This window comes from Muntiacus reevesi, chromosome 18 (assembly GCF_963930625.1).
Source record: "Muntiacus reevesi chromosome 18, mMunRee1.1, whole genome shotgun sequence".
NCBI lineage: Eukaryota > Metazoa > Chordata > Mammalia > Artiodactyla > Cervidae > Muntiacus > Muntiacus reevesi.
The window spans coordinates 19,215,556-19,235,048 of NC_089266.1; the positions used below are offsets into that span (position 1 = coordinate 19,215,556).

At 54.6% G+C, this 19,493-nt stretch overlaps 3 non-coding genes across 3 annotated transcripts; 2 read left to right on the forward strand and 1 right to left on the reverse strand.

Annotated features, from left to right (window-relative positions):
• The first annotated feature begins 1,098 nt into the window (after positions 1–1,098).
• Positions 1,099–1,289, forward strand: LOC136150486 (U2 spliceosomal RNA). Its single transcript, XR_010659904.1, has one exon. It is a non-coding gene; the product is annotated as a U2 spliceosomal RNA (small nuclear RNA).
• A 12,894-nt stretch (positions 1,290–14,183) lies between these two features.
• LOC136150477 (U2 spliceosomal RNA) lies at positions 14,184–14,374 on the forward strand. Its single transcript, XR_010659895.1, has one exon. It is a non-coding gene; the product is annotated as a U2 spliceosomal RNA (small nuclear RNA).
• Positions 14,375–16,128: 1,754 nt separating this feature from the next.
• On the reverse strand, positions 16,129–16,319 carry LOC136150482 (U2 spliceosomal RNA). The gene has a single exon (XR_010659900.1). It is a non-coding gene; the product is annotated as a U2 spliceosomal RNA (small nuclear RNA).
• Positions 16,320–19,493: the final 3,174 nt, after the last annotated feature.

The window sequence follows — 19,493 nt, forward strand, 5'->3', positions numbered from 1 at the left end:
TATCAACATTACAGAGATATGTTACAATTTTTAATAGTAAGTCTTTGAAATCCCATGTGTCTTTTCCACTTTCAGTACCTCTGAATTGGGAGGAACCACCAGCCAGAGTTCCCTGACTGCATGTGTCTAATGGCTGTGACAACACAGATCAACAGAATATTTCCTGTTGTTTCGTTGCTAAGCAGTGTCCGACTGTTTGGGACCTTGTGACCCGCCAGGTTCTCGCGTCCATGGGATTTCCTAGGCAAGAACACAGTCATGGGTTTCCATTTCCTCCTCCAGGGGATCTTCCGACCCAGGAATCGAACCCAGGTTTCCTGTCTTGCAGGCGGATTCTTGACGATCTGAGCCACCAGAGAAACCCACAGCTGAGGAGGAGGGGCAGGGGAACGAGGTCCTAGGCGGAGGGACCTTTCGGTAGGAAGCCCGGGATCGGTTTGGTTCCTAGAAGCACCGAAGGACGCGGACGCTGGAGTTGGAGTGAACCCCTCCCGCGGTCCGGCCAGCCCTCCGCATCCACACGCCCCCTCCCTTCCCCGCTGTGGGCCATCCGCCTTCCGCCTGGCAGGGAAGCCCCCTCCAGACAGCCGACCCTACGAAGACCCTCTGTCCGCAGGCGGAGGCCTGTGTAACACACTGCAGTCCGGCCGTTTCGAGCGAGTCAGCCTTGCGACCTTGTCTTCAGGAAAGCTCTCGGCCAACAGCTCCTCTCACAGGTCCCTCTCGCCGCCCACCCCGCGCCCCCTCCGGTCGGGTCTCTCCTCTCCCCCTGCACCAAGGACGAGCTCCCCTGCCGCAGCCCCGAGGCCGTCCCCAGGGCGCTGCGGTCCCGCCGGAGCCACGCCTTCCTGGCGACAGAGGGCGGGGCATGCAGATTCGAGACGGCGCTCCTGCCCGAGAACCACAGAGCTACAGCAGATGCGGAATTTCTCTTTCACAGTGTGGAGAATAAAGCCTGTTCGAGAGTCTGGTGTGGTGCCGCCATAGCACTGTCAACGAGGCAAAGGCAGGGCGCCCTGGAGTGAGCGGGGACCCGGGTCACACTGAGTGCAACATGCTCGACAGCAGGACGGTGACAGCGACGGGCGGTGCAGCAGCATCGCTTCTCGGCCTTTTGGCTAAGATCAAGTGTAGTATCTGTTCTTATCAGTTTAATATCTGATACGTCCTCTATCCGAGGACAATATATTAAATGGATCTTTGGAGCAGGGAGTTGGAATAGGAGCTTGCTCCGTCCACTCCACGCATCGACCTGGTATTGCAGTACCTCCAGGAGCGGTGCACCCCTTCGGGGACACTTACAGAAGTACCCAAAGGCAGAAACTGGTCCTTTGCCATCAAGAATTGGACTATCTCTACACTGAGTTACCTTTTTTACGAGGTTTCTCCGGCAATCAACTCCAGTACTCTTGCCTGGAAAACCCAAAGGACAAGAAGCCGGGTGCAAAGAGTCTGACGCGATAAGACTGAGCAATTTCACTTTCTTATATGCTTTGCTTTGCAAGTGAGCCTGACAATTTACGGGGGGAGAATTAAGTTCAATGGGCAATAAATACCAAAACTGAGACTTAAAACTCACTTCCTTCCTTCTTTTCTTTTCACATTTTTTTCACTTTTCTGGTGCTAAAACCATGTCCAATTCTTTAAGAGGTTCTCTATTTCATAACCTCATTGAGTGCAGCTCTGTGGGATAATCTCAAGCTCTCTGAAAGTAAGTTCTTTCTACCCTGCATTCTCAGTCAGGAATGAGATGTTATGTCTCTCCCCGACTGCCTTCCTCTGCTGTCTCTAACATTTCTCCTGTGTAACATGTTTTCTGAACTTCAGGCAGTTTCCAGTGAAAGCCACTGAGATCCACCTGGAGTCTAGGTTAAAATGATGGGCTTTAAATTCAGTCTCTGTGTTGGTTGTATTGGGATTTCATTTATACAGCTGGCTGACTGATGAGGTCAGTGCCACTGAAGAAGTTGTATTATTACTTGGAGTTTTTATCACTTAGAAGAGAAGAGGGCCTAAAGTAAGAACCACTGTGTCTTTTGGATACACAAGATAGGCTGTTCAGGTCAGCACAAAGTTCAAATCATGTATGAACCAGAACGACTTCCCCATCTTACCTTCTTTCGGCCTTTTCCGTTGATTCCTGCATTCGACCAAGATCTAGTGGGGCGCTGGTCTAAATGCACCAGGCAGTGTGGTGGGAAAAGCAGCCGCTGTGGCAATCTCCCCAGGTACCACCGGACAATTGCACTTATCTCCTGAACTAGTAAGGTTATGCTCAGAATCCTCCAAGCTGGTTCTCGGTGAACTGAGGACTTCCAGATGTCCAAACTGAGTTTAGAAAAGACAGAGGAACCAGAGATCAAAATGCCAGCATTCGCTGGATCGTAGAGAAAGCAAGGGAAATCCAGAAAAACCTCTACCTCTGTTTCGTTGAGTCGGCTAAAGCCTTTGTGTGGATCATAACAAACTATGGAAAACTCAAAGAGATGGGAATACCAGACCATCTTACCTGTATGCTGAGAAACCTGCATGCGGGTCAAGAAGCAACAGTTAGAACCTTCTATGGAACAACTGACTGGTTCAAAATTGAGAAAGGAGTACGACAGGCTGTTTCTTGTACCCTGTCTGTTTAACTGTTACGCAAGCACATCATGCGAAATGCCGGGCTGGGTGAGCTACAAGCGGGAACCAGGATCGCCAGGAGAAACAACGACAGCCTCAGGTCTGCGGCCGATACCACTCTAATGGCAGAAGGGGAAGAGAAACTAAAGAGCCTGTTGCTGAGGGTGAAGGAGGAAAGTGAAAAGAGCCGGCTTAAAACTCAATATTGGACTTCCTGGTGGCCTGGTGGTTAAGAATCTGCTTGCCAATGCAAGGGACATTTGTTCAATCCCTGGTCCAGGAAGATGCCACAGGCCCTGGGCAACCAAGCCCCTGTGACACAACTACTGAGCCCGCACTCTGGAGCCCTAAGCCACAAGTAGAGAGCAGCCCGCGCTCCCGACTAGAGAGAGCCTACAGGTGTCAACAAGGACCCAGCGCAGCCAAGAATAAATACCTAAGTGATTTTGAAGAAAAACACCTCAATATTTAGAAGAAGAAAAAAAACAACAATACTAAGATCATGACATCTGGTCCCATCACTTCCTGGCAAATAGAGGGGGAAAAGGTGGAAGCAGTGACAGATTTCCTCCTCTTGGACTCTAAAATCACTGAGGAGGGTGACTGCAGCCAGGAAATCAGAGGACGGTTGCTTCTTGGCAGGAAAGCTATGACAAACCTAGACAGTGTGTTAAAGAGCAAAGACATCCCTTCGTCAACAGAGGTCCGTGTGGTCAAGGCTACGGTCCTTCCAGGAGTCATGTACGGTGGTGAGAGCTGAACCATAAAGAAGGCAGAGGCGAAAGAACTGATGCTTTGGAACTGTGGTGCAGGAGAAGACTCCTGAGAGTCCCTTGGACTGCGAGGAGATCCAACCAGTCCATCTTAAAGGAAATCCACCCAAATTCTCCTCAGAAGGACTGGTGCTGAAGCGGAAGCTCCGATACTATGGCCACCTGATACGAAGAGCTGACTCCTTGGAAGAGACCCTGATGCTGGGAGAGATTGAAGGCAGAAGGAGTAAAGGGTGACAGAGGATGAGGGGGTGGGTGGCATCACCAATTCACTGGACATACCTTGGAAACTTTCTGGGAGATGGTAAGGGACAGAGGACCCTGGTGTGCTGCAGTCCCTGGGGTCAAGGAAGAGTCGCACATGACTTGGTGACTGAACCACAGGACCAGTCGGGGGTGCGGGGTGTGCGAGGAGGCTTGGGGGAGGGGCTGGAGAGGGATAAGGCCTGGAGCAAGTGGGGTGGTGGGTAAGCAGAGTTAAAAAAGCATGTTCGTATTTCTATATGTGTGTGTATGTGTGCGTGTGTGTGTGTGTGTATTTGTATATGACATGTCTGTCTGGTGCTAGATACTCACAAACTCACAACCATCTTGGGGCACAGAGGGGTGGGCACCTCTAGTGGCAGAAGGGAGGGGGATGGCTGAAAACGGGCCCACGTTAGGTTTTCTTAGAACCGAGCTTCCCACCAGGAGATGACGGCTCAGAGAAGTGTCTGGCAAAGTCACTGTTTCTCCCTAGTGTTTGCTAGTTGAGGGCTGACTCCTGCTGGGCATGCATGTCCAGAGGGGGCCTCAGAGCTAATCTGGCCGGCAGGTTATTAGGATTCCCTGAGAAGGTGTGAAACAGATCACCCCCCACACACCCTTTCCCTCCCACAGGAGAGAGGGAAAACCCAGGGCAGCATGGAGTCACGGAGCCAGGAGCCGAGGCAGGGTCAGGTGAGGCCGTGACCCCAGGTGCCACCCACCCTTATAGAAACCCTGGTGCTGTGGGCCAGGCGCCAGCAAACCAGCGTGTCTGTCACCAGCAGCCCTGCGCCCCTCCAAAGTTGCCTTCTTCTGCTGGCCTCCCCCTCGGAGGCGCCATCAGTGAGCGGGGCCTGTGCTCCAGAAGCGGGCGAGGTCTTGGGACACCGTGGTCCACCCCGCAGATCAGCTGCCCGCTAGCTGTGTGACCCAGGACAAGTTTCTTAGCCTCTCTGGTCTCGTGGATCAGGACAGTGACACGAGGATGATGACAGCTTGACCCTCTCTAGGGTGTCCAGTATCCAGGTGGGTGTGATCACAGCAAAGAACGCAGGGCAGTGACTGCCAGGCGGCTGTCCTGTGGGGCCGTCCCCGGGGGGCGGGCGGGGGTCTGTCCCCTCAGGGTTGGCAGAACTAGAGCGTCGGTTAGGGGAGGGCCGACTCTGCTAGTCTCACAGACCCTGCAGCTCTCTAGCGGCTCTGCAGAGAACTGAGAAAAGACAAGTGCGCCCGCCTGGCCATGTGAAAGTCGCTCAGTCGTGTCCGACTCTTGGTGACCCCCATGGACTGGACCCCATGGAGTCCACCAGGCTCCTCTGTCCGTGGAATTCTCCAGGCCAGAATCCTGGATCGGGTAGCTGTTCTCTTCTGCAGGGGATCTTTCCAACCCAGGGATGGACTCCAGGGCTCCCACAGATCCCTTGCAGGCAGATGTTGCCACCACGGAAGCCCAAGAATACTGGAGTGGGTAGTCTGTCCCTTCTCCGGAGGAGGTTCCCGACCCAGGAATCGAATCGGGGTCTCCTGCTGGTGGATTCTTTACCAGCTGAGCTACCATCCCAGGGTCTCAGTTAATGAGGAGCCCAGCCAGGACCGTGGGAAGGAGTCGGGTGTCTGGCAGCCTCTGGCTCACGCGGTTCCCCCGGATGCACAGCCACGGCCCTGAGCTCACTTCAGGCTTCGCGGACCGTTCTGGTCCTGCAGCTCCCGCACCCCAAGCGCAATCCCCCTGCCTTCGGACCAGAGCTGGCACCTGTGATGCCTGAGCGGAGCCAGAGGATGCTGGTCACGCCCTCAGGGTGGAGGAGGGCGGCTCACGGGAGCAGGCCAGGGAGCCAAAAGAGGTGTGCGAATCGACCAGAATGTGGAGAACAAGTTCAGTGTCACTGGTCTGGAGCGGACACGGGCTAGAGAGCCTGGCTGGGTCGCTCAGGGTGAGCCGAATGGAGAGGAGGGGAAGATGGTGGCCGCCTGCCCGAGAAAGCACCACTGGTTTTCCACCTTTAGGCTAAGATCAAGTGTAGCATCTGTTCTTTACCAACGTAACGCCGGACACCTCCTCTCTCTGGGAACAATACCAGTTAAGTGAGTTTTTGGAGCAAGGAGTTGGCACCGGAGCCTGCAGTGTGTCGCAGCACTTCCCAGGAATGGTGCACTCCCTCCGAGAACAAAACTGGCACCCCCAAATGGTAGACTTGTTTCTTTCCTGGTTTTTCTCCTCGGGAGATTTCTCTTTTGTGTTCTTCACTTGGACTTCGGTGGGGTCTGTGCAGCTTGTTCCCTGTCTTTGTTTTGTTTTCTTTTAGGCTGATTTTGATTCTTTCCGTTTGATCCAATTGCCTAGCCATGCTTTTCCCTGTCCATTTCCTGTGGTGACCCAAGGAGGAAAGCGCAGGTAAGACCTAGGAGGGTCTTTTGGGAATGCAGGAACAGAAAACAAGACCCTTATCGTCCTTTCCTTCCCCCATGCTGTAACCATTAATGGATTTCAGGTCCTCGTGAGCAGTATAACCTGTCTCCCCTCCTACGCCACAGGGAGAAGATATTTGCCTTAGTCTTCCCTCCAACCCACTATGTGTGCCTCATCCAATCAGCAAATGACCCCCAAGGCCCCTATCCCACTCCGTGTACCCTGGGTGTAAATGTGGACGAAGGGCCCACGTTCAACGTCGGCTCCCTCTTGAGCTGGCCCGCTGTTCCAACAGCGTCTCCCATTTTAATAAACTTTATTTCCCTCTGGTTCTGTCTCATGTCTGGGAATTCTTTTCCAACCTGTGCGCCCGAACCATGACATTTCCCTGTTCGTCACTAACTCCCAGAGCTTGCTCAGGCTCATATGGGTGATGCCGTCCGACTATCTCTCTCATCTTCTATCCTCCCTCTCTCCTCCTGCCTTCGGTCTTTCCCAGCATCAGGGCCTTTTCTAAGGAGTCAGTCTTTTGATTGTTTAACCTTTAGGTTTTGTTTGGAAGATCCCCCCACACCCGCCCCGTGTTGTTGTTGTTTTTATCTGCGGACTGGTTTCTGGAACGGTCTTTTCTATTGTGCCAGAGGATTGAGTCGTTCCTGTCTGAACTTTTGGTCTTCTCCTGTGTGCTTTGTACAGAAGGCGCTGTTCTAAACTCGCAGCCAACAGAGATTTTGGAAGCCCCGACACTCAGGTCTGAATCTATCAGGGTGAGTCTCATCAGGCTCCATCCTCCTCTCTCGTGCCTCGCCCCCATCTCTTCTGTCTCCCAAGCGCCTCCACATCTCCTGAAACTCGGTCATCTGCCAAATCTCCCATATATCTGCTGCCGTTTGCTTTTGGTACAGACTCTAATTAGTCCCAGAGAGGATGGCAGACTCATGCCTCAAAATAACCATCTTATTGGGGTCTAGAGGCCAGGTTCTTTCATGGAACCAGAGACAGGGAAGCGGTGAGGAAGCAACGTACAAAAAAGGCCGAGGAGAGAGGGAGAGGCGGTGAGGAATAAACTAAAAGGGGCCATCAGTCCTGCAAAAACATCTCTTGGAATGGCCGGCCTTGGGGAGGGGATATGCAGATCTCATCTCTCTTGGAGTCGTGCACACAGGTGGGTAGGGTCAGATCAGCCTTCCTGGGAGCCGACCAAAGACACTTTAACAGATGGGCAGAGAGGCAGGGTTCTCTGGGGGCAGGCCATTGTGTATGATGATAATAACAAAAGCAACAGAAACCCAAGGTTGAAGTCCAAGAAACAGATCCAACACGGAGTCAGAATTGGTTCTACACTGGACGGTTTCCTAGATGTGCCTGGTTCACTCACTCGCCCTCCGCCCCTCACTTCAACCCCAGCCGACGGTTAGTCGGACGGTGACCATCCTCTGGTAGAAATACCACCCAACGTGGCCACGTAAGAGAATAGCTTGGACACCCCCTCCGACGTAGGCGATTGAAGTCAGGCTCCTACAGGTAGCCCTAAGGCTGGCTGGGCCCGACCAAACAAATGACAGGCCAGTGACGTCCTACCCGCAAAGGTCTTTCCTCACAGGGAAGGGAGGTTCTCCCTTCTAGACCTACTGTGGGCGGGGCTGTGGGGCGGTGGTGGGGTGGTGTCCAGGGCTCCCGTTGCAGTCGTCCTTGGGTCCCGGGCACCAGGCACCACCGTCCGGCCGTGGTGAGGCAGGAGGTACCTGCCGCTCCCCACCTCCACCCCGGGGTAAAGCAGTTGGATCAGATGTGTTCTCTACTGACCAAAAGCTCCAAGAGGAGAAGGGCAGGGCAATGAGGACGAGCGGGCTGGGCCCCGCCCAGACCACACATTTCTCTTTCTGGAAGTCGGGACACCTCCCTGACCACACAGGTACAGAACGGCTCCTCGGAGGTCAAAGGGGAGTGATGCGAACGAACGCCAGGCTACCCACAGGCCTCTTGGGTAGAATCCACTTTGGCTAAGAGATGCATGCACACCCATGGAAGGACCCTGAGATATACCAAACGTGGCCTGTGGACCAGGCAGATCCAAATGATCGGCCAAAGGAAACCTGGAGAAATGCCTCACAAAAGCAATTCAAGGGACTTCCCTGGTGGTCCAGTGGTGAAGACTTTGCCTTCCAACACAGAGGGTGAGGGTTTCATCCCTGGTGGGGGAGCTACGATTCCCACACGCCTTGTGGCCGAAAGATCTAGAAAGTAAACTAAAAAAGTAATTCAAGCCACTACAAGGGCGCGACTCAGGGACTCTCCCTCTGCGTCTGCCCGCGTGCCTATCCACACATAGCGTACTCTTTTCCTCTCAATAAGTGCCCCACTTGTTTCACCACTTTCCCGTCTCCGTGGGGATTCCTTTCCGCAGAGCCGAAGGGCCGGGGTCCTTGTCACTGACCACGGGTCTAGAGGCTAGGACCCGGTGCTTTCACCGCCGCGACCCAGCCCCAACCTCCGGCTGGGAACCCAGGCCACTGCAGGCTCAGGTCTCCCGAGATCAATCGGACCAGACTCTCAGGCGGGGCCCAAGTCTCGCTGTACTTCCAAGCTCCACAGGCGTTTCCGAAACAGAAGGGAAGGGGGCAGGGCACAGCTTTTGAAAGAATGGCACAGCCCGAGGACACAACAAACACTCATTAGAATCACACGGGTCTGAGATGGGCTTCCCTGGTGGCTCAGATGGTAAAAGGAATCTGCCTGCAGTGCAGGAGACCGGGTTCGATGCCTGGGTCGGGATGATCCCCTGGAGAAGGGAATGGCTGCCCACTCCAGTATTCTTGCCTCGAGAATCCCATGGACAGAGGAGCCTGGCGGGCTACAGTCCGTGGGGTCTAAGCCGGCAGAGAACTCAACTTCAAGCGGACCTTGATTCTCAAGCAGCAAGCTAAAGGACATACCCAGAGGCGCCGTGAGAGTTCCAAGGCACTGTCAAAAGACCAAAAAGTGGGCAGTGGCCCAATTCCTGGAAACCTCCACCCCTTTCCCCTAATAGTTGGAATGATCCTCCCACTCACTGTCGGGTGCCCAGTCGCTGGGTCAGCCCGACTCTTTGGGACCACGGACTGCAGCTCGCCAGGCTTCCCTGTCCTTCACCATCTCCCAGAGCTGGCTCAAACTCACGTCCTTTGAGCTGAGGCCGCCACCCAACCATCTCATCCTCTGTGGTCCCCGTCTCCTTCCACCTTCTATCTTTCCCAGCATCAGGGGCTTTTCCAGTGGGTCAGCTCTTCGCCTCAGGTGGCCAAAGCATTGGAGCTTCAGCTTCAGCCTCAGCCCTTCCAATGAACAGTCAGGGTTGATTAGCCTAGCAGCTGATCAGCTCATTAGCCTAGGAGATTACCCGGCCCATGAAAGCTAACCACGCCACGTTTGGAGGCCGCCACACTCGCCCTCTGGGATGGCCCACACTCTAGCCTATGGAGTGTGTTTCTCTCGGAATCAATCCACTTCTCACCTATCACTTTGTCTCTCACTGAATTCTTTCTGCGATAGGACGTGGAGAACCTGAGCTCCATCGGGTCTTGAAACCAGGTACGGTGGGCTCTGGCTGGGTCGGAGACCCAGCCGCGTGGATTGGTGTCCCAGCCTGCGCTTGGCCGGGTTCGAGTCCCGGTCTGAGGTCAAGGGCTTCGCTCCCCGCTGCCCGGCGTGCAACCGGAAGCCCTGCTCAGACGCCCTCGTGTTCTGACACACGGACTTCTCCGAGACAGGGAAAGGGTCCGATGCACTCCCGCCGATGCCGGTCGAATCGGCGTGGGACGGCGCCAGACCGGTTTTGGGTATAACCCGCCATAGGCACTCTGGTGGACAGTGGACGGGTGAGCAAACACCGAATTCGAGGGTTGTGTCACGGACGGGAGTCCGCCCAGTCTGGTGGGGAGGCCTGTGGATCCGTCCTGGAAATCGTTGAGCGCAAGGCCCATAGATTCCGGGTCGCATCTCCCCATCCCCCTACCCCCAAATTTGTCCTGCGTGTGGAGACCGATGACCCCCCACACCCCCGCCGCCACCGCCGCCGCTGCCAGATTCCCCCCGAAGAGATTGACAAGTCCCATGATGAGGCTTCCCAGGGAGAGCGGGGTGGCTCTCCGCGGCAGACCAAGAGCCAGGAAAGGAGGCAGGCCAGGTCGGTGTTCCGATGGTGGTGAGCAGTGGAACACTTCGCTCCACATCAGTAAACGAGGCCGTCACAGTCACCAGCAACTGCGGCCGTCACGGGAAGGTGAGCCGGTGAGCCCCGCGGGCGCTCGGGACTGAGAGAATCCCCGCCGTCTAGCGGCCATCCCACCACAGCCACCGCCTCCAGGTGAGCCCCGAGGATGCCCAGGATGTGAAAACCACAGGACGGTGGCCCCAGAGAGCCGAGATGCGTGTCAGAGGAGTGATTTCCGTGAGCCCAGACTCGAGCATCTCCCCAGGTATAGAAAAGCGCTAAGGTCCTTAACCCGGGATGCCTGGTTTCCTTCCATGTACAGAACAGGAGACACCCCTTGACGTTCAGACCGCCCGCCCTTTGTTTGTGGCAAAACTTGGGTGTCACCTGGCTCCTCCCCCCACCGCCCACCTCCTCCTGGCAGTTCTCTCAGGGTCGCCTCAGACGCTGACTGCGGGGCTTGAAGTCCTACATATTCCCGCCGAATGAAACGCAAGTCTCCACTTTTAGGTTGTGGATTTTTCTTTTTTTTTTTTTTTTTCTTTTTTTAAGTGGCTAGTGCTGAGCAGAGGGGCGGCCGGCGTGAGGCTTTTCTCATCAGCTTGCCGGGGTCCGGCGTGAGAGGGGACGAGGGAAGGGCGAGGCTTAGCAGCTCTCGGGCAGAACCTCAAGGCAGAGTCAGACCCTCCGTCACACAGCGCCAGCTGCTTTCTCCTCGGTGAAGCCCGGCTGGAGAGCCGCCTGGACACGGGCACTGTACAGAGGGGTCACAGAAGCGCCTTGATCTGAGTCAGGAGGGCTCCGGCCTGGGTAAAGGTGGGGCACAGCAGGGCCGTGCTGGTCCCCCCCCCCAGAGAAGCTGAACCCAGCCGGCCCAGTCTGGGATAGGAAGGAGCCTGCGAGGGGAGAGACGTGGGGTTGGGGGATGAGGAGTGTAAGAGAGAGCCCCGCTCGCAGCAGGCGTCCCCCGGAGCAGCCGTGAGGCCCAGCTCACACCCTCGCAGCGTCTCGGCGGGTCGGCGGGGTGCAGGCCACGGCCCTCCTTCGCCCAGCGCGCCCCCTGGCTTTGCACCTCTGCGTTCCGGCCGACGCTCGTGCCAAGCGCCTCCCGGAGGCTCTTGCCCCCAGGTCCCCCCTCATGTCAACGTGACCGCCAGCGCCCCCAACGAAACTCTAACCTGTCCTGGAGGCCGTCTCCCGGGTCAGGAAGGCCTTCCTGACTGGGCTGGCTTCCTGTCTGTCCTTCGCACCTTGTCACTCATTGGGTGTGTGCGGGTAGGGATCCCGAGCCACCCGGGAGAGGCCTGGAGCCCTGAGGAGGTCCCACCAGGTGGGAGCCGCACCGAGTCGTCCACCCTCTCAGCGGGCCCCTCAAGAGCTTCCCAGGTGGCGCGGTGGCAAAGAATCCGCCTGCCAGGGCGGGAGACGCAGGAGACGGGGGTTCGATCCCTGGGTCGGGAGGATCCCCTGGAGTAGGAAATGGCAACGCACTCCAGTTACTCGCCTGGAAAAGTCCATGGACAGAGGAGCCCGGCAGGCTACCGTCCATGGGGGTCGCAACGAGCCGGACGGGACCGAGCGACTGAGCGCACACAGGGTCCCCTCCTCATCACGCCCGGGGTCCTGGCCATTCGGCTCCCGGGCGGGACAAGTCCGGGCAACAGGAGCGGTGTCTGGCCCTGGGACCCAGCACAGGCCCCGGTGGGTCGAGTCTCGGGTGGTTAGTGACCGTTTGTTTGTCAGAACCGGGGGTGAAGGCGGGCAGCCCGGACCCCAGCTCCGACACTCACAGCTGTGTCCTGTCAGGCAAACCCACGTCCCAGGGGTAAAGGCAGGAGCCTTCTCACTGGGCCTCCTGGTCGGGCAGAGGGCCGGTGCCCTCCACATTGCCCGTCGCTGCCGGGGCCGGCATCGGTTCTCCGGAGAAGGGTCATTCGTGTGAGGGATTCCTACTTGGCCCTGAAGGGTCACCTCTCAGCGTCGGGCTCTGTCTGATTGGGTGTACCACCCACCGTCTGCACGGACGGGAGAGGTCAACCCGGGGCCTCGGAGTATCAAAGGTGGTTACGTCCGTGAGTTCTGCTACATTTTAAAGGCACGTCCAGGCCTATGACTCCAAAATGCACATGGGATGCCGTTGAGGCTTACAGGCGGCATCTCAAACAGGTGGTATGAAGGGGAAACTTGCTCATTCACACCGTGCTCCAGAGGAAGGTGGGGCAGTGGTCAAGAATCCGCCTGCGGATGCGGGAGACGCAAGAGGCGCGGGTTCCGTTCGTGCGTGGGGAAGATGCCCTGGAGGAGGAACAGGAAATGGCAACCCGCTCCAGGATTCTTGCCTGGAAAATTCCATGGACAGAGGAGCTTGGCGGGCCTACAGTCCATGGGGTCGCCAAGAGTCGGGCGCGACTGAACACCACCACCCAACCCCGGGAAAGCACCTCCCTCCCGGCTGGACGATGTAGTTGTCGAGGGAGAAGAAGACGACGACCTAGAGGAAGATTTAGGAGATTATTTCATAAGCCCTTTCGGCTCAAAATGGAAACGATATCTTCTTTAAATGGATAAATATGACGATATAAAAACGGAACCTTTAAACAATGCAATCGTCATCACCTTAAGCAAAGCCCAACCGAAAAGCCAGCAGGAATAGGGAAGAGGGTCGAAGACCACCGACAGGGAGGTTATTAATAGCTCACAGAGAGAAAATGTAAAGGCTTCTCTGGAACAGGAGGGGACCCTCAACTTTATTTACCCACTAGAGAAAACCGCACATCCGAGCCAGGCTGAAGCACCGTTTGCACCTAAGAGATCCACCCCTCGCGCTCCACCCCCTCCCCTCCCCCCCCCCCCCCCCCCCCCGCTCCCGCCACCGAAAAAGCAGTCCCAAGTCTGAGGCCACGCGGGGTTGTTGGCGAGGCTGGGGGGACGAGGCGCTGCCGGAGAACGCCTGCCCTGCTCTTCCCAGTCACCGTCCCCGATCTCCCCAGCTTCAAGGCTCCGTTGCGGCGAGGGTGGCCGGGACCGCCACGGCCCCGCACCGCCTTGAGGGCACAGGGGGCACCCGAGCGGCCTCCGCAGGGCGCCGTGCCCCGGGGCCGGACGCGCTTCGCAGACCCTTCAGTCCGTGCAGCCGGATTGGAGCAAATTCCGCGGGAGCGCATCACGCAGTGAGAAACGGAGCTGCCAAGTGATCGCGACGGGCAGGGTTCCATTCCAACGACTGTCCCCCAGGACATCCCTTCTCAGGACGAGTCCCCCCCCCACTCCCACCCCCACCCCGCCGCCCCAGGGGGCCCGAACTGTCGGGCAGAAGACCGGCGGGAGAACACGGACGCGAGCAGAGCGGCCCGGAGCAAGGAGGGGCGAGGGGGTGTGGTGCTGGCCGTTAGAGCCGCGGTCACCGTGACGGGTTGTCGGGCACTAGCTCAGCGTGTAGGAGGCAATGGTTGCGAGTGCAGCGCGAGCCGGGGAATGAGCGACAAAAGCGAGCTCTTGATTTCCGGGGCTCGATCCGTGAGAGCTGCTTCCGTGTCAGCGCTTCCCTCGCCGTCTCCGGCAGCCGCCCCTGGGTGGGGTCTGCGGCAGGAAGCGCACGGGGCCAGGAGGCCGGGAGGCGGGCTCCCGGTCTGGTGTGGGCTCGGGGAGCGAGGAGGCGGTCCGGAGGGTGGAGTCCGCCCGCGGTAGCCGCGCCCCCTCGGGCGGCAGAAGGCGGAGCATGCAGATTAGAAATGGCTGTTCGGCGCGGGAATGACGGAACAGTTAAGGACATAGAACTTGTCCTTACAAAGGCAGAGGACAAAAATGTCTGCACAGGAGTCCGATGACAGCACTGTCGACGACGCAAAAGAACTCAGACAAGGAGTGTGCTTCAGGGTGCTCACCGTGAGCTTAATGGAGGTGAGGGGAGAGTGGTAGCGGCCAAGGCGGAGGAGGTGGCATCGCTTCTCGGCCTTTTGGCTAAGATCAAGTGTAGTATCTGTTCTTATCAGTTTAATATCTGATACGTCCTCTATCCGAGGACAATATATTAAATGGATTTTTGGAGCTGGGAGTTGGAATAGGAGCTTGCTCCGTCCACTCCACGCATCGACCTGGTATTGCAGTACTTCCAGGAACGGTGCACCCCCTCGGGGGAATAATCTGTGTCTCTCAAAAACAGACTTGTTCTTGAGGTGGGCTGGCCAGGTTCCACCATGGTGGCTGGCGAGAATTACAGCTGTGAGGGGGTATCCTGAGCGGGTGCTGCTAGGTGCCGTAGTTTTTTTTTTTTTTTCAGTGTTGCAGTAGTGTGATCCTGCTGGGTTTTTCGTTGCGGCTGCAGGCGGCCACCACGGGTCGCCGAGTGTTAGAGCACACTGTCGTTGGGGGCTTCGTACACGTGTTCTGGACACGGGCATGGCGGCGCGTAACTAGCCACTGGACAACCAGGGAAAGGTTTTCTTTGCCGTTGTTTTTTTTTCTCCTTTCATTTATATCCTTGGTTTCTTTCAACGTCTCACACAAGCTGTTGGTTGAATCTGTTCGGAGAAAGCTTTTCTGCGAGACTTTTTGTCGAGTGCTGATACTGGCGCCGGGTGAAGTGGCCGTGATGCTTGATCCTCGGGCCAACTGGGGTCAGGGTCCTCCCTAGCCGCAGCCAAATGGAATCGCGTGCGGGGTGCGTCGTTCAGTTTCCAACGCTCGGGGAGCCTTCATCACGTTGAAAGAAGGCAGGAGAGGCCAGGACTCATACCTGGAGTCAGTTCTGACCGGCTGCTCCATTTTGGTGAAGAGCGAGCGCGCTCCTTTTAGCCTGTCAGCTGCACAGATTTCCTCATTTTGAGGGGTTGGAGTTTTTCTAAATCCAGAAAATCTAGCCGTCTATCACTTAGCGAAAGCACACCGAGGTGGTATTTTTAGAGCCAGAGGTTTTGAAGGGAGTTGTAAGGTCAAGATCGGTTGGCCTTGAAAATGGAGCGTCTTATTTCCTGCTACAACAGTTCTCAGGAACACGAACATTTCACGTAATCACACTAGCATTTGAAAAGCCGCCTCCTTGGAATCCTTGTTCCAGGTCAGCACTTGGTGGTGCTTTCATTTTCCCCTCATTCGCTAATTAATAATACCTTCCGTGTATTCCTTTTCATACTGAGGAATTCGACTAGCTTCCGAAGTCATCTGAGCAGCAGTAGGAAAAGGAAATGCTCTCTCCCTCACTAAATGTCTACCAACTACTGCTTGCTTTCTCCCTCACTAAATGTCTACCAACTACTGCTTGCTTTCGGGCATTACGTGTAAATCCTTTTGAGTTGCTTCAGCAGGCCCCTGCTTGCACTTAGAGCCACTTTTGTGCCCCTGAGGCCCGCTGGAGGGTCTCCCTCAGGGCCTCAGCCAGCTGAACCTTCTGTCCCACCCCCGGAGTGTCACTATAACTGCGGCCCCTTTTCCGTCTATAGCAAGAACAAGTTACCGAATGCTGGCGCCTTTTTAAGCCAAAAAAAAGGGGGGGAGGGGTGGAGAAGGCTTCTGCGGCTGAAAGTGGAAACCCGTACCCTCTAAAACGAAGCAAACTCTGCCGGTAGAAAAACTTCGTTAAGGCCACGTTCCTCCCGGAAGCTTCCCAGCGAGAAAGCTCCCCGAGGCAAGAAAAAGTGAAAAGAAAGAGAAATAAATGCCTGGACCACCCTATGCCTGCAAAGAACGCAGAACGCTCGCTTTAACTAAACCAGGAAAGGAGACAAGATCAAGACGCCGCTGCAAGCGCTGAGAAGCAAGAACTGAGAAAAAAAAAACTCCCAGGAAGGCCGGGCAGTCAGGTCACTTTTATGCTACGACATCTGCAGGCTTTACAAGCCACCCCCCTAAACACGTCTGTCCTTGTTATACCAGTGTTGTTTCCCCCGAGGGGGTGCACCGTTCCTGGAAGTACTGCAATACCAGGTCGATGCGCGGAGTGGACGGAGCAAGCTCCTATTCCAACTCCCAGCTCCAAAAATCCATTTAATATATTGTCCTCGGATAGAGGACGTATCAGATATTAAACTGATAAGAACAGATACTACACTTGATCTTAGCCAAAAGGCCGAGAAGCGATGCCACCTCCTCCGCCTTGGCCGCTACCACCCTCCCCTCACCTCCATTAAGCTCACGGTGAGCAAAGTCAGCCTCAAACGAAGGCCCGCCCTCCCCCCTAGACTGCACGGTGTCCTAGTACCACAACTTCTAAGACGTCCATCGTTCGTCGGATCGTTTCGCTTGTTGGGCGCCTTGAGGCTTTCTGTTCTCCCACGGCACCCCCCCCCTCCCCGCCCCCCAGCAGACAGCCTATAAATTTGCATGCCCCGCCCACACGCACGCCTTCTTCCTGCTCCCCGGTGTGCGCCGTCTCGCGGTGGAACCGAAGCAAGCGTGTGGCCCAAAGCTCCCGGAAACGCCCAGACCGAGAAAGACGCAAACCGTTCCAACCGGGTTTTTCTTTCCGGCATTTCTTTTTCTCCTTAAGATTTTTTTTTTCCCCGAACACATAGCTGCGTACCCACCCACCACTCATCATCTTACTGTTATTTATTGTGTACACAGACACAGATGAGTCGGCTATGTTGTTCTCTTTTTGCTTTCTAGATTTTAATTCGTCGTGATTTACTACGGCTTTCTTTCCATGGTCTCTTTTCTTTTTCTTTTTGGCTACCCTGGCTCTTCTACGGGTCATGTGGGAACTCAGTTCCTCCAGTACCGATAGAACCCGCGGCCTAGCTTACGTTGGGAGCGCAGGGTCTTGACCACTGTACTGCCAGAGAAGTCCCTGCAGTCACTCTTTTCCGTTTCCCTCAGACTCTCTCGGTATTTTTATTTGGCATTGCTGGACAGGGGGCCAAGATATTCGCGACACAATGTGGCTGCTCTTCCGCCAGCTGCTCGCCAAGAAGGCTTCCACGTAGGCCTCCTCGGCTTGATGGGAAGCTCCGGGAGAGAGAGTGGGAGGATTTCTCCCAGTTCAGATTGCTGCGGACTCCTTGCCATGAGGCCGTGCCCCATCACAGCTGACCTGCCTTCTTGGCCGCTCAACTGCAAGCCTGCTGTGATCCCATGGACTGTAGTCCAGCATGCTCATCTCTGCATGGTATTCTCGCTGCAAGAATACTGCATTCCTTTCTCCAGGGTTCTTCCTGACCCAGGGATCAAACCTGCCTTACAGGCAGATTCTCCTGCATTGTAGGCAGATTGATTACTGTCTGACCCACTTGGGAACCCCCAAACTATATAATCATAATATAATTATCTGGCTCCAGGTGAGTGATCACGCCATCGTGGTCATCTAGGTCATGATCTTTTTTGAATAGTTCTTTTGTGTATTCTTGCCACTCCCCCCCTTTTTTTTTCTTTTTAGTTCTACCACTTTGTTGCTACCAACCCATCTCCCCGCACCCTGGTGCACACATGCTCAGTTATGTAATCCCATGGACTTCAGCCGGCTAGACTCCTCTGTCCATGGACTTTTCCAGGCAAGAATACTGGAGTGGGTTGCCATTTCCTTCTCCACTGCCACCCCTTCTTATATCTTCTGCTTTTGTTAGGTCCACACCATTTCTATTCTTTATTTTGCCCGTCTTTGCAGGAAATGTTTCCTTTGTGTCTCTAACTTTCTTGAAGAGGTCTCCAGTCTTTCCCATTCGATTGTTTTCCTCTATTTTTTTGCACTGATCACTGAGGAAAGTTTTCTTATCCCTCCTTGCTATTCTTTGGAAATGTGAATTCAAATGGGTATATTTTCCCTTTTCTCCTTTGCCCTTAGCTTCTCTTCTTTTCTCAGCTATTTGTAAGGCCTCCTCAGACAACCACTTTGCCTTTTTGCATTTCTTTTTCTTGGGGATGGTCTTGATCCCTGCCTCCTGTACAATGTTTTGAACTTCCATCCATAGTTCTTCAGGCACTCTATCAGGTCTAAATCCTTGAATCTATTTGTCACTTCCACTGTATAATCATAAGGAATTTGATTTAGGTCATACCTGAATGGTCTAGTGGTTTTCCCTACTTTCTTCAATTTAAGTCTGAATTTGGCAATAAGGAGTTCATGGTCTGAGCCACAGGCAGCTGCCAGTCTTGCTTTTGCTGGCTGTATAGAGCTTCTCCATCTTTGGCTGTAAAGAATATAATCAATCTGATTTTGGTATTGACCATCTGGTGATGTCCGTGTGTAGAGTCTTCTCTTGTGTTGTTGGAAGAGGGTGTTTGCTATGACCAGTGTGTTCTCTTTGCAAAACTCTATTAGCTTCATTCTGTACTCCAAGGCCAAATTTGCCTGTTACTCCAGGTATTTCTTGACTTCCTACTTTTGCATTCCAGTCCCCTATAATGAAAAGGGCATCTTCTTTGGGTGTTAGTTCTAGAAGGTCTTGTAGGTCTTCAGGGAACTGTTCAACTTCAGCTTCTTCAGCATTACCGGTTGGGGCATAGACAGACTTGGATTACTGTGATATTGAGTGCTTTGCCTTGGAAAGGAACAGAGGTCGCTCTGTCATTTTTGAGATTGCACCCAAGTGCTGCATTTCGGACTCTTTTATTGACTATGAGGTGATTCTTGCCCACAGTAGTAGATATAATGGTCATTTGAATGAAATTCCCCCATTCCAGTCCATTTTAGTTCACTGATTCCTAAAATGTCGATGTTCACTCTTGCCATCTCCTATTTGACTACTTCTAATTTACCTTGATTCATGGACCTGTCACGCGAGTGTATGTTCCTCAGCTCTTTGTCTCGTCACAACAAAAATTTGGAGTGACGGACATTAAAGCCCCTTGGCAGGTCACAGCTCTCGGAGGACAGACCGTGTTATATAGCTCTCAGGTCTTGAACAGACCGTGTTATAGCTCTTAAATAAACCAGTGTTACAGCTCAGTGTTACAGCTCTATTTATTTAGATAATAGCAGGAAAATCCATCTTTGAGGCATGAGGGCACGTTCGAAGAGAGGATCGTCCCATCGCGTGGCGGAGAGAGAGGGAGCAAAAAAGAGGGCAGAAGAGGGCTTTGGCTCCTCTTTTTATATGTTTCTCTGTCCCTGGGCCTGCCTTATGTAAATTGGGCTTAGGCAGGACCGTTGTTTGTTTTACCTGAGGTTCTCACTCTGGTCCTCGGACCTTCCTTTGTTCTATTTTCCCGGGCTTTCCCATCTGGTCCCACAATGTTGCCTCTACAATCTACTAGAGGGATAACCAAAAGAAAGCTGGCCTTGGGAGGGAAGAACTGTACAATATCCAACCTTAGTCCT